Genomic DNA, 13,664 nt, shown 5'->3' with positions numbered 1-13,664 from the left:
TGCCAGTGGCTTCTTAGGCCCATGCTGTCCTGGGATGGACGGCTCATGTTTTGGAGGCTTCCAGGTCTCCATGGCTGCATTGGACAAAGTGGTGTAATGCTGAGCAGGATTGGAGGTCTCCTAATCTGACGCCAGCTGGAAAGTCCAGTGTTTGAGTGCCCTGTCTTCTGGGGAGAAGGAAGGATCTGTGTCCATGGAAACACGCTGAACTCGCTGTCCAGGTGCCTGCTTGGCCTAGAACAGACTTGATTTTGTGGTTTCCATGTCCACGGGCCCCTGGTGAGCCAGCTGTGAAGCTGCCTCCTTGGCTGGTCACAGAGGTGGATTGTTGGTCTCCAGGTCGACGGGCACCAGGCATACTGATGGTCAAAATGCCTGCTTACCCCATGAGACAGTGCTGTTGTTGTTCTCCTGGTCCAAGGACACACGGGAAGCCTGTTGTGAAGGTGGCCACTTGGCCAAGCCAAGAGCTGAGTTGCTGGACTCCCAGTCCACGGGCCCATGGTGAGCCAGCTGTGAAGCTGCCTCCTTGGCTGGTCACAGAGGTGGATTGTTGGTCTCCAGGTTGACGGGCACCAGGCATACTGATGGTCAAAATGCCTGCTTACCCCATTAGACAGCACTGTTGTTGTTCTCCTGGTCCAAGGACACACAGGAAGCCTGTTGTGAAGGTGACCACTTGGCCAAGCCAAGAGCTGAGTTGCTGGACTCCCAGTCCACGGGCCCATGGTGAGCCAGCTGTGAAGCTGCCTCCTTGGCTGGTCACAGAGGTGGATTGTTGGTCTCCAGGTCGACGGGCACCAGGCATACTGATGGTCAAAATGCCTGCTTACCCCATGAGACAGCGCTATTGTTGTTCTCCTGGTCCAAGGACACACGGGAAGCCTGTTGTGAAGGTGACCACTTGGCCAAGCCAAGAGCTGAGTTGCTGGACTCCCAGTCCACGGGCCCATGGTGAGCCAGCTGTGAAGCTGCCTCCTTGGCTGGTCACAGAGGTGGATTGTTGGTCTCCAGGTCGACGGGCACCAGGCATACTGATGGTCAAAATGCCTGCTTACCCCATTAGACAGCACTGTTGTTGTTCTCCTGGTCCAAGGACACACGGGAAGCCTGTTGTGAAGGTGGCCACTTGGCCAAGCCAAGAGCTGAGTTGCTGGACTCCCAGTCCACGGGCCCATGGTGAGCCAGCTGTGAAGCTGCCTCCTTGGCTGGTCACAGAGGTGGATTGTTGGTCTCCAGGTCGACGGGCACCAGGCATACTGATGGTCAAAATGCCTGCTTACCCCATTAGACAGCACTGTTGTTGTTCTCCTGGTCCAAGGACACACGGGAAGCCTGTTGTGAAGGTGGCCACTTGGCCAAGCCAAGAGCTGAGTTGCTGGACTCCCAGTCCACGGGCCCATGGTGAGCCAGCTGTGAAGCTGCCTCCTTGGCTGGTCACAAAGGTGGATTGTTGGTCTCCAGGTCGACGGGCACCAGGCATACTGATGGTCAAAATGCCTGCTTACCCCATGAGACAGTGCTGTTGTTGTTCTCCTGGTCCAAGGACACACGGGAAGCCTGTTGTGAAGGTGACCACTTGGCCAAGCCAAGAGCTGAGTTGCTGGACTCCCAGTCCACGGGCCCATGGTGAGCCAGCTGTGAAGCTGCCTCCTTGGCTGGTCACAGAGGTGGATTGTTGGTCTCCAGGTCGACGGGCACCAGGCATACTGATGGTCAAAATGCCTGCTTACCCCATTAGACAGCACTGTTGTTGTTCTCCTGGTCCAAGGACACACGGGAAGCCTGTTGTGAAGGTGACCACTTGGCCAAGCCAAGAGCTGAGTTGCTGGACTCCCAGTCCACGGGCCCATGGTGAGCCAGCTGTGAAGCTGCCTCCTTGGCTGGTCACAGAGGTGGATTGTTGGTCTCCAGGTCGACGGGCACCAGGCATACTGATGGTCAAAATGCCTGCTTACCCCATTAGACAGCACTGTTGTTGTTCTCCTGGTCCAAGGACACACGGGAAGCCTGTTGTGAAGGTGGCCACTTGGCCAAGCCAAGAGCTGAGTTGCTGGACTCCCAGTCCACGGGCCCATGGTGAGCCAGCTGTGAAGCTGCCTCCTTGGCTGGTCACAAAGGTGGATTGTTGGTCTCCAGGTCGACGGGCACCAGGCATACTGATGGTCAAAATGCCTGCTTACCCCATTAGACAGCACTGTTGTTGTTCTCCTGGTCCAAGGACACACGGGAAGCCTGTTGTGAAGGTGACCACTTGGCCAAGCCAAGAGCTGAGTTGCTGGACTCCCAGTCCACGGGCCCATGGTGAGCCAGCTGTGAAGCTGCCTCCTTGGCTGGTCACAGAGGTGGATTGTTGCTCTCCAGGTCGACGGGCACCAGGCATACTGATGGTCAAAATGCCTGCTTACCCCATTAGACAGCACTGTTGTTGTTCTCCTGGTCCAAGGACACACGGGAAGCCTGTTGTGAAGGTGACCACTTGGCCAAGCCAAGAGCTGAGTTGCTGGACTCCCAGTCCACGGGCCCATGGTGAGCCAGCTGTGAAGCTGCCTCCTTGGCTGGTCACGGAGGTGGATTGTTGGTCTCCAGGTCGATGGGCACGAGGCAAAGAGCTGAATTGTTGGTCTCAGGGATCTAGGGCACATGGTAAGCCACATGTCTAGAGGTCTGTTTGGCTTGGCCCAGAGCTCCTTTGTTGGTCTCCATGTCCACGGGCACATAGTGAGCCAGCTGTCCAGGTGCATGCTTGGCCTAGTAGAGACCTGATGTTGTGGTTTCCAGGTCCATGGGCCCGTGGTGAGCCAGCTGTTAAGTAGCCTACTTGGCTTATGACGGAGGTGCATTGTTGGTTGCCAGGTCCAAAGGCACATGGTGAGTCTCAAGTCCAGTTGTCTGCTTGGCCTAGCCAAGAGCTCCTTTCTTGGGCTCAGTATCCAAGGGCCCATGGTGAGCCCACTCTCAAGGTGCCCGCTGAACTTACCAGACAGCTCACTTGTTGGTCTCCAGGTCCATGGGCACATGGTGAGCCTCCTGTCAAATTGCCTCTTTGGCCACACAAAGAGCTGATTTGTTGGTCTCAAGGACCAAGAACACATGTTGAGCCCAGTGTCAAGGTGCCTCTTCAGCCTATCAGACTGCTGAGCTGTGGCTCTCCAGGTCAATGGGCACATAGTGAGCGCATGGTCATGGTGCCTGCTTGACCAAGCAAAGAGCTGAGTTGTTGGTGTCCAGGGCCAAGCATACATGGGGAGCCCGCTGTCAAGGTGCTTACTTAGCTTATCAGACACCTCAGTTGGTCTCCTGGTCCAAGAGCACCTGGTGAGTGTGATGTCTAGGTGCCTGCTTGGCCTAGGGGAGAGCTGAGTTTTTGTACACTCAGTGCAAAGGCCAATGGTCATGCTTCTGTTGAGTTGAAGCACTTTCTCGACACAATGCTTGGATGCAAGAATCATGGTTTCATGGCACTTGGCAAACCTGTTCTCGGGGCTTACTTGCCTTGTGCTACCTTGGGCTGGCCAACTTGAGGTATGGAGGCTCCTTGTCCACCAGGTGTCTGTGTGACACATCGGCCCATTGTCAAATGGGATCAGAAGTCTCCCAGTCTCTGGGTTCTTGGCACGTGCTCTGTTCTCAGACCTGAATTTCTCTTTCTTAGGCTGTGTTTTAGGATTGATGGTCTGTGGGCTCCGGGTTAGCCAGGTTTCTGGGGAATTATTTTGTCCACTGCTGAGCTGTTCCAGACAGTCCATGGATGGAGGGCCACTGTTGCAATGACTAACACTGCATACAGAGATGTGGTGATTCCTTTTCCCAGTACCTACTTGTATCGTAAAATTCCCTCTCTGCCTGGTGTCTCCAGACATTCCCCACACTGTGCACATCTGGGTCGTCTCTATGTTCAGAGCATTCATTTGCCCTGTGCTGGGCCAGGTTGGAGGGCTACATGGTAGTAGTGTGCCCAGTGTTCCCTCAGGACATGGACCCAGCTTTCCTGTAATGAACACGCCTGTGATGCCAGAGGTGTGGGGCCCAGCTGGCTGAGAATCCATGGAACTCTGGTAGAGAGTGTCCCAGTCCCACGTGCCAAATGAGAATGTCTCCCTGAGGACCTGGGCCAGCTTCCAAGTGTGCAATGGATCAGCGAGTCGCCGTGTACGGGTTCGGAGACTCTCCGGACCACAGAGGGGCACAAACGTAGGTGCTAACATGAAGGTGGTGTGTAGCGTATTGGAGAGAGGCCCGGGGCAGGAGGAGTGGGCAGGGGGCTTGCCATGGGCAGGGGCAGGAAACAGGACATAGAAGTCGAGGAAGAGCAGGAAGAGCTGTGAGCGAACCACCATCTCTCTCCTCACTGCAGCCTGGGCTGTTGCCAAGCTTTTATAACTGCCCTGGGACATTAGAATGCCTTCTTCATGTGATGTCACCACCATGTGTTGTCACCAGTGTGCGCTGGCCAATCACCAGGGATTTCTCAGATTGGCCTCATACTGTGACCAATCACCAGGCAGGTCAGCTGGCCAATTACTGGTGGCTTTCTCAGTGACACTCCTGACTGATGTCATCACCTGGAAACCATGTTTTAAAAGGAAAAGAGGTAAAAGATCCTTTAAGAAGAAAAATTATTATTTGAGTTGTATTTAGACTGATGGGCATAGTGAGGCTGAAAGATTCAAACACTACAAAGGTTAATCTGCCACACAGAGGCACCATTAGTTAGAACACTGATATGGATATTAATGAAGAGATAGAGCATTAGACACCATGAAAGGTCACAGCTGGACTTAAGTCAGACCATATGGCCATCGAAAATGCTACTCTCAGCTTGTCCATCGAAGCTTAAAGAATAAATGGAGAAAATGGTAGACATTATGTGTAGGACATCTTCCCACAACAAACAGAGTGGATGAAGTGGTGTCACCAGTAAGTACCTGCTTGTCAATATCATAGTGGCATTCAGTTCTCATAGAAGGGGGACAACAAAATCCATCCTGTCACCGGGTTCATAGTCTTCATGTTGAGCATCCAATCCGAAAATTCTGGGGGGAAGAATTACATTGTTCTCCTCCCTCAAATACAAATTCATACTTATCGAATCATTCTGAACACTCAAGAAATCAATCAAAGGTGTGATCATGTAATTGCTGCAAGGCTACAAGTAGAAACATGACCGCCATTGGGAAGGCAGTAGGATGGAGATTTGAATTGGGTATTGCTGACGTTACCGTGGAGGGGAGGCGCTCTGCTTCAGAAAGATACCACAAAGTGATATAAACAGCTGGATGCAAAAGCAGAACCTTTTGAAGTCTGGATAATGAAGAGGTGGTACATAGATACACTGTTACATTACTCAGCCACCAAAAGACTGACATCTTGTCACTTAGAGTTAATACCGTGCCCACAAAATAATGTAAGAATCTTGAAACCGGATAGGTCCGTTTACCACCTCTTCTCATCCCTATGCTATGTTGTCATATGCACTATATCTCTAGGCTAAGAATCCTAGATTGGAATGTTGATATTTTTGCTTTAAATTGGTATATAAGTATAAAATTAAGATAAAATACAATCTTTGATATTTACTTGTTTTTAGATTTAATTTTAAGTAATCTCTATGCCCAGCATGGGCCTTGAACTCACAACCCCGAGATCAAGAGATCCATGCTCTACTGACTGAACCAGCCAGGCGCCCCCAGTATTTACGTCTACATTTGTCCTTTCCAGGGCTCTTCAATTCCTCTTAAAGAGATCCAGGTTTTCATCTGATATAATTTCCTTTCAACCCAAAGAATTTACTTTAGCATTTCTTACAGTTCAGGCCTGCTGGAGATTGTTTCTCTTCATTTTAGTTTATCTAAAAATGTCTTTGTCTTAATTCTTAGAGAATATTTTCATTAGCCATGGAATTCTGGTTGATGTACTTTCTTCCTTTTCTTTAGCATTTTAAAAATGCCCTTTAACTGTCTTCTGGCTTCCATAGTTTCTTTCTTCTTCTTTTTTTATTTTTTTAAAGATTTTATTTATTTATTTATTAGACAGAGATCACAAGTAGGCAGAGAGGCAGGCAGAGAGAGAGGGGGAAGCAGACTTCCTGCTGAGCAGAGAGCCCGATTCGGGGCTCGATCCCAGGACCCTGGGATCAACATGGGGCTTGAACCCTGGGATCATGACCTGAGCTGAAGACAGAGGCTTTAGCCCACTGAGCCACCCAGGCGCCCGTGGCTTCCATAGTTTCTAGTGAGATGTCAGCAGTTATTGATTCCATGTGTATAATGTGTTGTTTTTTTTCTAGTTGCTTTTAAGATCTTTTGCTTATCTTTGGTTTTCAGCATTCTGTGATATGCTGTAATGTTCTCTTTGTGTTTATCTTGCTTGGGTTCACTGAGATTCCAGAATCTAAATTTAGTCATTTCACCAAATTTGGGGAAATTCAGGACATTATTAATTAAAAAAATTGTTTTTTAGCAGTGCCTTGGTGGCTCAAATGGTTGAGTGACTGCCTTCAGCTCAGGTCATGATCTTCAGTTCTTGGGATCAAGCCCCATGTTGGATCCTCAGCTCAGTGGGGATTCTGCTTCTCCCTCTCTCTCTGCCTCTCCCCCTGCTTGTGCTCTCTCTGTCTCTCTCTCAAATGAATAAATGAAATCTTAAAAAAATTGTTTTTATTCCACTTTCTCTTTTCTCTGCAACTATACATATATTAGAGCTTTTTGTATTGTCCTGTAATTACTTATATTCTTGATTTTCTGATTCTTTTACTGTGTTCTTCAGATTGGGTTATTTAATTTCTTTTCCTTTTAAAAAATATTTATTTATTTAAGAAAGTTCTACACCCAACATGGGGCTTGAACTCATGGCCCAGAGTTGAAGAGTCACATGCTTTTTCAGCTAGGTGCCCTAGATTGGATTTTTTCTATTGATATATCTTTACATTCATTGATAATCTTCTGTAATCTCCAATATGCTGTTAAAACTGTCAAGTAAGCTTTGGGGGTGTCTGGGTGGCTCAGTTGGTTGGGTGGCTGTCTTCGGCTCAGGTCATGATCCTGGAGTCCCGGGATTGAGTCCCACATCGGGCTCCATGCTCAGTGGGGAGTTTGCAGCTCCTTCCAACTTCCCCCCCTCATGCTGTCTCTCTCTCTCTCATTTTGTCTTTCTCTCTCAAATAAATAAATAAAATCTTAAAAAAACTGTCAACTGAGCTTTTGATTTCCAGTATTATATTTTTTCAGTTCTAGAATTTCCATTTTTTAAAATAGTTTTTATTTCTCTATTGAAATTTTCTATTTATTTACTCATTGTGAACATTTTTTATGTCCTTGAAGATATTTATAATAACTGCTTTAAAATCTTTGTCTGATATATCCAGCACCTGGGTCAACTCCAAATCATTCTTCATTAGTTGCTTTCCTCTTCAGTATGGGTTCTATTTCTTTATATTTCTAATAATTCTGGATTGTATCACATTGTGATTGATATATTCATTGAAGATACTCTGAATTCTGTATATTTCTCCAAAGAATGTTGATTCTTTTTTGCTTTGTTTAAATGGACAGCTAACTTGGCTCAATTTGAACTCCAAGCTCTGTCTCCTTTGTGGTGAGCAGGACTGAATCCTGTTCATTTTTTTGCCTTGGTGGAGCTGCTTATAATTCACCCCTCACATGGGTAGTTCAGGGATCAGCCAGAGATTTGTACAGAGTTTATATGCAGAACTTGGGCCCCATCTCTCTGGCACTCTCTCTAAGATTTTTTAAAAAAGATTTTATTTATTTATTTGACAGAGAGAGATCACAAGTAGGCAGAGAGGCAGTCAGAGAGAGGAGGAAGCAGGCTCCCCACTGAGCAGAGAGCCCAATGCAGGGCTTGATCCCAGGATCCTGGGATCATGACCCGAGCCGAAGGCAGAGGCTTTAACCCACTGAGCCACCCAGGCGCCCCTAGATTTTATTTAAGTAGTCTCTATATATGCAGTGTGGGACTTAAACTCACAACCCTGAGATCAAGAGCTGCACACTCTTCTGACTGAGTCACAGGTGCCCCTGTGGCTCTCTTTTGAGGATTTTCCCCAACCTTACTTCCTACTTCTCTGGTATCCTTTAACTCTTTCCTCTGGTTCCTTGAGCCAGCAAGACTGTGGGCTTCTGTTGGAATTTTAGCTGAGCTGTGTGGTGCCAGCTGGAGTCTGGCCTTCAGTGAAGAACTTTACAAAATGGATAACTCATGCAATGCTATTTCTTTCTTCAGTGTGTCAACTCTCTCCTAGTTCTGCCTACCTGGGTTGCTCTCCAGTGTCTTCAGGTAATTATCATTTTTATTTTTTCTTTTAAATAAACTCTGTGCCCAATGTGAGGCTCAAACTCATGACCCTGAGATCAAGAGTCACATGCTATACTGACTGAGCCAGCCCAGACGCCCCCTTCAGGTAATTTTGCTTTTTTAAGATTTTATTTATTTGAGAAATAGAGAGGGGTGGGGAGAGAGAGAGGGCATGAGCAGGGGGAGGGACAGCGGGAGAAGATCCCAGGACCCTGGGATCATGCCCCGAGTCAAAAGCAGATGCTTAACTGACTGAGCCACCCAGGCGTCCCTATGAACATAGTTTTTCCATATTTACTGAGTAGCCCGAAAACTGACATGGAGGATGCACTCAGTTGTTCTGCGAGACAGTAATTATTCAGCTGAGTGCCTCAAGGAGCAGAAGCTGGGGTCAGGTAAGGTTTCATGTCCCTTATTTTCACTTTCTGTTTGCTTACACATGATCTATATCACCTCTGTTTTCTGTTTTCCAAAACTTACTCTTTCTTGGAATAAGTGTGAACTGTGTTTATGTTTAGAAATACAGTTCTCAGGGCACCTGGGTGGCTCAGTAGGTTGAGCCTCTGCCTTCAGCTCAGGTTGTGATCTCAGGGTCCTGGGATTGAGCCCCGCATCCGGCTCTCTGCTCAGCACCCCCCGCTTGCCTCTCTGCCTACTTGTGATCTCTGTCTGTCAATAAATAAATAAAACCAACAAATATATATATAGTTCTCTAAGGACACACGTGTGGCTCAGGTAAGCACCTACCTCTCTCTCCCTCTTCCTCAGCTCCTGCCCCTGTTCATGCTCTCTCTCTCTCCCTCTCAAACAAATAAAATCTAAAAAAAAAAAAAGATAGTTAGAAACAGCTACTCTGGGTGAGTTAAGGAGTTAAGGGACCCCAAGGAGACAGTTACCTCTCTGTAAAGGTGACAGATTATCCTCAAAGAAATCAGTGACTGGCTTCTGAGGAGGTCACTCTGCTTCTATTTTATGGTCCCGGGCTTGGTCCACTGGCTGTCATCCACCATAGAGATTCACTGATGTATGTGTAAGACCGAGAGCCCACTGTTACGGGCTGAATGTTAGTGTCCTCCCCAAATTCATATGTTGAAGCTCTAATCCCCAGTGTGATGGTATTTGGTGGGGGGGGGGCCCTTTGGGAGATAATTAAATTTAGATGAAGTCATAAGGGTGGGGTCCCCGTGATCGGACCAGTGTCCTTACAAGAAGAGGAAGAGAGACCAGAGCATTCTCACTCTTTATCTGTCAAATGAGGTTATGAGAAGGTAGCGAGAAGGTTTCTATCTGCAAGCCAGAAAGAGAGCTCTCCCTAGGAACTGAACCTGCCAGGCCCTTGACCTTGGACTTCTCAGGCTCCATAACAATGAGACCTAGATATCTAAATATCTGTTGTTTAAGCCACTCGGTCTGAGGTATTTTGTTATGGCAGTCTGAGACACTCACCAAGAGTAAAAAGATATATATTTTATCTTTTTGGGAACCAGGATAACCGTACTATGAAAACAGCTATTGGAGGGGTGCTTTGGTTTCAGCTCAGGTCATGATCTCCTGGGTTGTGGGATTGAGCCCTGTGTCCGGCTCTGTGCTCAGCAGGGAGTGGGCTTGAAGATGCTCGCCCTCAGCCCCTCCCCCAACTCATGAATGTGTGTGTGTGTGTGTGTGTGTGTGTGTGCGCGCGCATGCTCACTCTCTCAAATGAATCAATCAATCTTTTTTTTTTTTTAAAGATTTTATTTATTTATTTGACAGAGAGAAATTACAAGTACACTGAGAGGCAGGCAGAGAGAGAGAGAGAGAAGGAAGCAGGCTCCCTGCTGAGCAGAGAGCCCGATGCGGGACTCGATCCCAGGACCCTGAGATCATGACCTGAGCCGAAGGCAGCGGCTTAACCCACTGAGTCACCCAGGCGCCCCTCAATCAATCAATCTTAAAAAAAAAAAATCAGGCAGGACAATCTTCCCCTGAAACCCTCCTTCCTTCTCCATGACCAGTACTAGGGGACATGGTCACTTCTAAACGGATAAGCGGCCAAGGGATTTGACCAACTGCAGGGTTCATTCTGTGGAGCCACGCCCACTTTTCCGGAGCTCCTCCAGCCACACACGCTCTGAACAAAATCAGGAAACTGCTAGCAAGGAAGGAGTGAAGGAATGGCTATTGGATAGGTAGTTTGAGGGAACGGCTACTGGGTAGGTAGTTGGTATTATAATTAGTTTAAAATGCCGGGAACTTATAGAAAACAGTAAAATAAAGTGCACCTTGTATCAGCAAATGAGCGGTTCAGAGCACTTAGTGGCTCAGATGATGGGGAGGTCAGGAGAGAGGAAAGCCAGAGGCAGAATTTATGGAAGGGCTGTTGGCTTCCCGAGTAACAGAATTTTATGTTGAGCCCAGGCTTTTCAGCTAAAGACTGCACATTCCAGTCTCTCTCACGGTTTCCTCTGGCCATGTAACCAGGCTGTGGGAATGGAAGTCACTTGTTCAACCTCCAGGCTGTTCCTTTAAAGTCAGGGTCAGCAAACTCTTTTTTTAAAGGTCCAGATGATAAATACGTTAGGCTTTGCAGGCCCTAAGGCCTCTATTGGAACTACTCAGCTCTGCTGTAAGTGCAAAAGCAGAAAGAGACAATGCACAGATAAATAGGCATGTCTGTGTCTCAATAAAACTTTATTCAAACAGATAGGCAGAAGGCCAGATTTGGCCCATGGGTAGTATCTGCTTTCAAAGGATGGGGTGTGCCATCCCTTTCTCTGTAATTGACTATGGCTGTGTTGGCCAGAACTGGAGTAACTCCTTTGGTCCCAGGCTTTAAGTCAGATGTTGAAAATGGCAGAGAAAAAAAGTAGGCGTTTGAGTCCCTGACCCCGTGGAACCACATACCCACTCTGCACTGCTCATGCCCCCTGTTACTTGGGGAGGACTAAACATTTCTTTTACATCACTAGGATTTGGAGCCTTGCAGTAGCTTCCACGTTACTAGCTGAGCTATCTTACTTCGTAGAACCTAAGAGGCCATTGAATGTAAATTGCGCAATTATTTCATGTGTCACTAAGAAATAGAAACACTGCTGTGCCTGTTCCTCAGCCTGCTTCTCAGCTCCAGATCCTCTCTTCCACACTGTGCTTCATGATGACAGGGCTAGAAACCTGGGAATGCCGTGGCGCCTTTGCCTGCTGGCCAGCTTCTGCCACCAAGGGTTATTTGAGGGAGACAAGAAGGCAGGAGGAGGGAGAAGGGATTATTCCTACCTATTTGCTTCCCATTCTTTTCTTTCTTTTTTTAAAGAATTATTTATGTTAGAGAGACAGTGCCCGTGAGCAGAGGGAGGGGTAGGGGGAGAGGGCAAGGGAAGCAGACTCCCTGCTGAGCGGGGAGCCCGATGTGGGGCTCGATCTCCCCACCCGGAGATCATGACCTGAGCGGAAACCAAGAGTCAGGTGCTCACCTGACACACCCAGGCGCCCCTTGCTTCCCATTCTTACCACTGCCCGGAGCTCTGGCTCCTCCTCACCAGGCAGCAGCCACGGGCTCCGGCCCTGGCTTTCTTTGGGACCTCAGCCCCAGATTCATCCTCCTCCTCTGGGGGGGCACCAGCACGATGGCAAGCAGTGCCTCCTTCTCAGAGGTCTGGGTCCCAGTGACTCCCAACAGGTAGCATGGCCCACGGTGGGGCTGGTGTTGGTTTTGCACATATTACCCCCAGGTTATCTCTGCATTCCCTTTGCCTCTTCGGTCCTCGGTGTGTGTATAGCAGATTCTACTAGTTTTCCTCGCTTGAAATGTGTTGCGTGGCTTCTGTTTTTCTGCTTGAACCCGGAATAATAAAACTGTCCGTTATAACACTATGACACAATGTTTCTTGTCACTTAGAATTTTTTTTTTTTTAAGATTTTACTTATTTATTTGACAGACAGAAATCACAAGTAGACAGGGAGGCAGGCAGAGAAAGAGGAGGAAGCAGGCTCCCTGCCGAGCAGAGAGCCCGACTCGGGGCTCGATCCCAGGACTCTGGGATCATGACCCAAGCCGAAGGCAGAGGCTTTAACCCGCGGAGCCACCCAGGCGCCCCTAGAATTCTTATTTTATGTTTATTGAAAGAGTTCTTTTTGATTGACTGGCTGAATATTTTTTAAAGATGTATTTTATTTATTTTAGAAAGACAGAGGTGGGGGAGGGACAAGGGGAAAGAGAGTTTTAAGCGGACTCTGTGCTGAGCACAGCGCCCCATATGGGGTTTGATCTTATGACCCCGAGATTGTAACCTGAGCTGAAACCCAAGAGTCGGAGGCACAACTGACTGCACCACCCAGGTGCCCCTGAATGACTGAGTGTCTAGGTTTTATTTTTAAGTAATCTATACATCCAAAATGGGGCTCAGACTTATAACCCTGAGATCAAGAGTCACATGCTTTACTGACTGATCCAGCCAGATGTCCCTCTTTTTGATTTATTTAAAAAAATTTAATATGTGTCTTGTGCATATATAAAAAAGAAAATACTAGTTTATTTAATAAGAAATTTCTTTAAAAAATTTTTTTAATTTTAAAGACATTATTCACTTGTTTTGTCAGAGAGAGCGAGAGAGCAAGTACAGTAAGCAGGGGGAGTGGCAGACAGACGAACAGGGAAAAGCAGGCTCCCCGCTGAGCAAAGAGCCCAACCTGGCACTTGATCCCAGGACCCTGGGACCATGATCTGAGCCAAAGGCAGAGGCTTAACTGAATGAGCCACCCAGGCATCCCTAATAAGAAATTTCTAACCTAGGGCTCCTGGGTGGCTCAGGCAGTTAAGTGTCTGCCTTCAGCTCAGGTCATAATCCCAGGGTCCTGGGATTGAGTCCCTCATCCGGCTCCCTGCTCCGCGGGGAGCTTGCTTCTGCCTCTGCCTCTCTCTCTCTCATGAATAAATAAATAAAAATCTTTATTTTATTTTTTTTAAACTTACATTTTTTTCTTTCTTCTTCTTTTTTAAGATTTTATTTATGTATTTGACAGAGATCACAAGCAGGCAGAGAGAGAAAGAGGAGGAAGGAGGCTGAGCAGAGAGCCCGATGCGGGGCTCCATCCCAGGACCCTGGGATCGTGACCAGAGCCGAAGGCAGAGGCTTTAACCCACTGAGCCACTCAGGCACCCCAATAAACAAAAACCTTAAAAAAAATAAGAAATTGCTAAGTTTCACATATTCAGAATCCAGCTCTTTTGAATCCCTTCTTGATTCATGGACATCAATGTCCATATTTTTCCAACAAAATACCCTCCTCTGTGACGTCGGGAGCATTGTAATGAACTTTCCTGCTGGTGTTGCTGGTCCCCTGTGCTGCCTGTCTGTCTTTGAATTCTTCTC

This window comes from Mustela erminea, chromosome 6, assembly GCF_009829155.1.
Source record: "Mustela erminea isolate mMusErm1 chromosome 6, mMusErm1.Pri, whole genome shotgun sequence".
Lineage (NCBI taxonomy): Eukaryota > Metazoa > Chordata > Mammalia > Carnivora > Mustelidae > Mustela > Mustela erminea.
The sequence above is the reverse complement of the archived record's forward strand: the minus strand, read 5'-3'. Positions refer to the sequence as shown.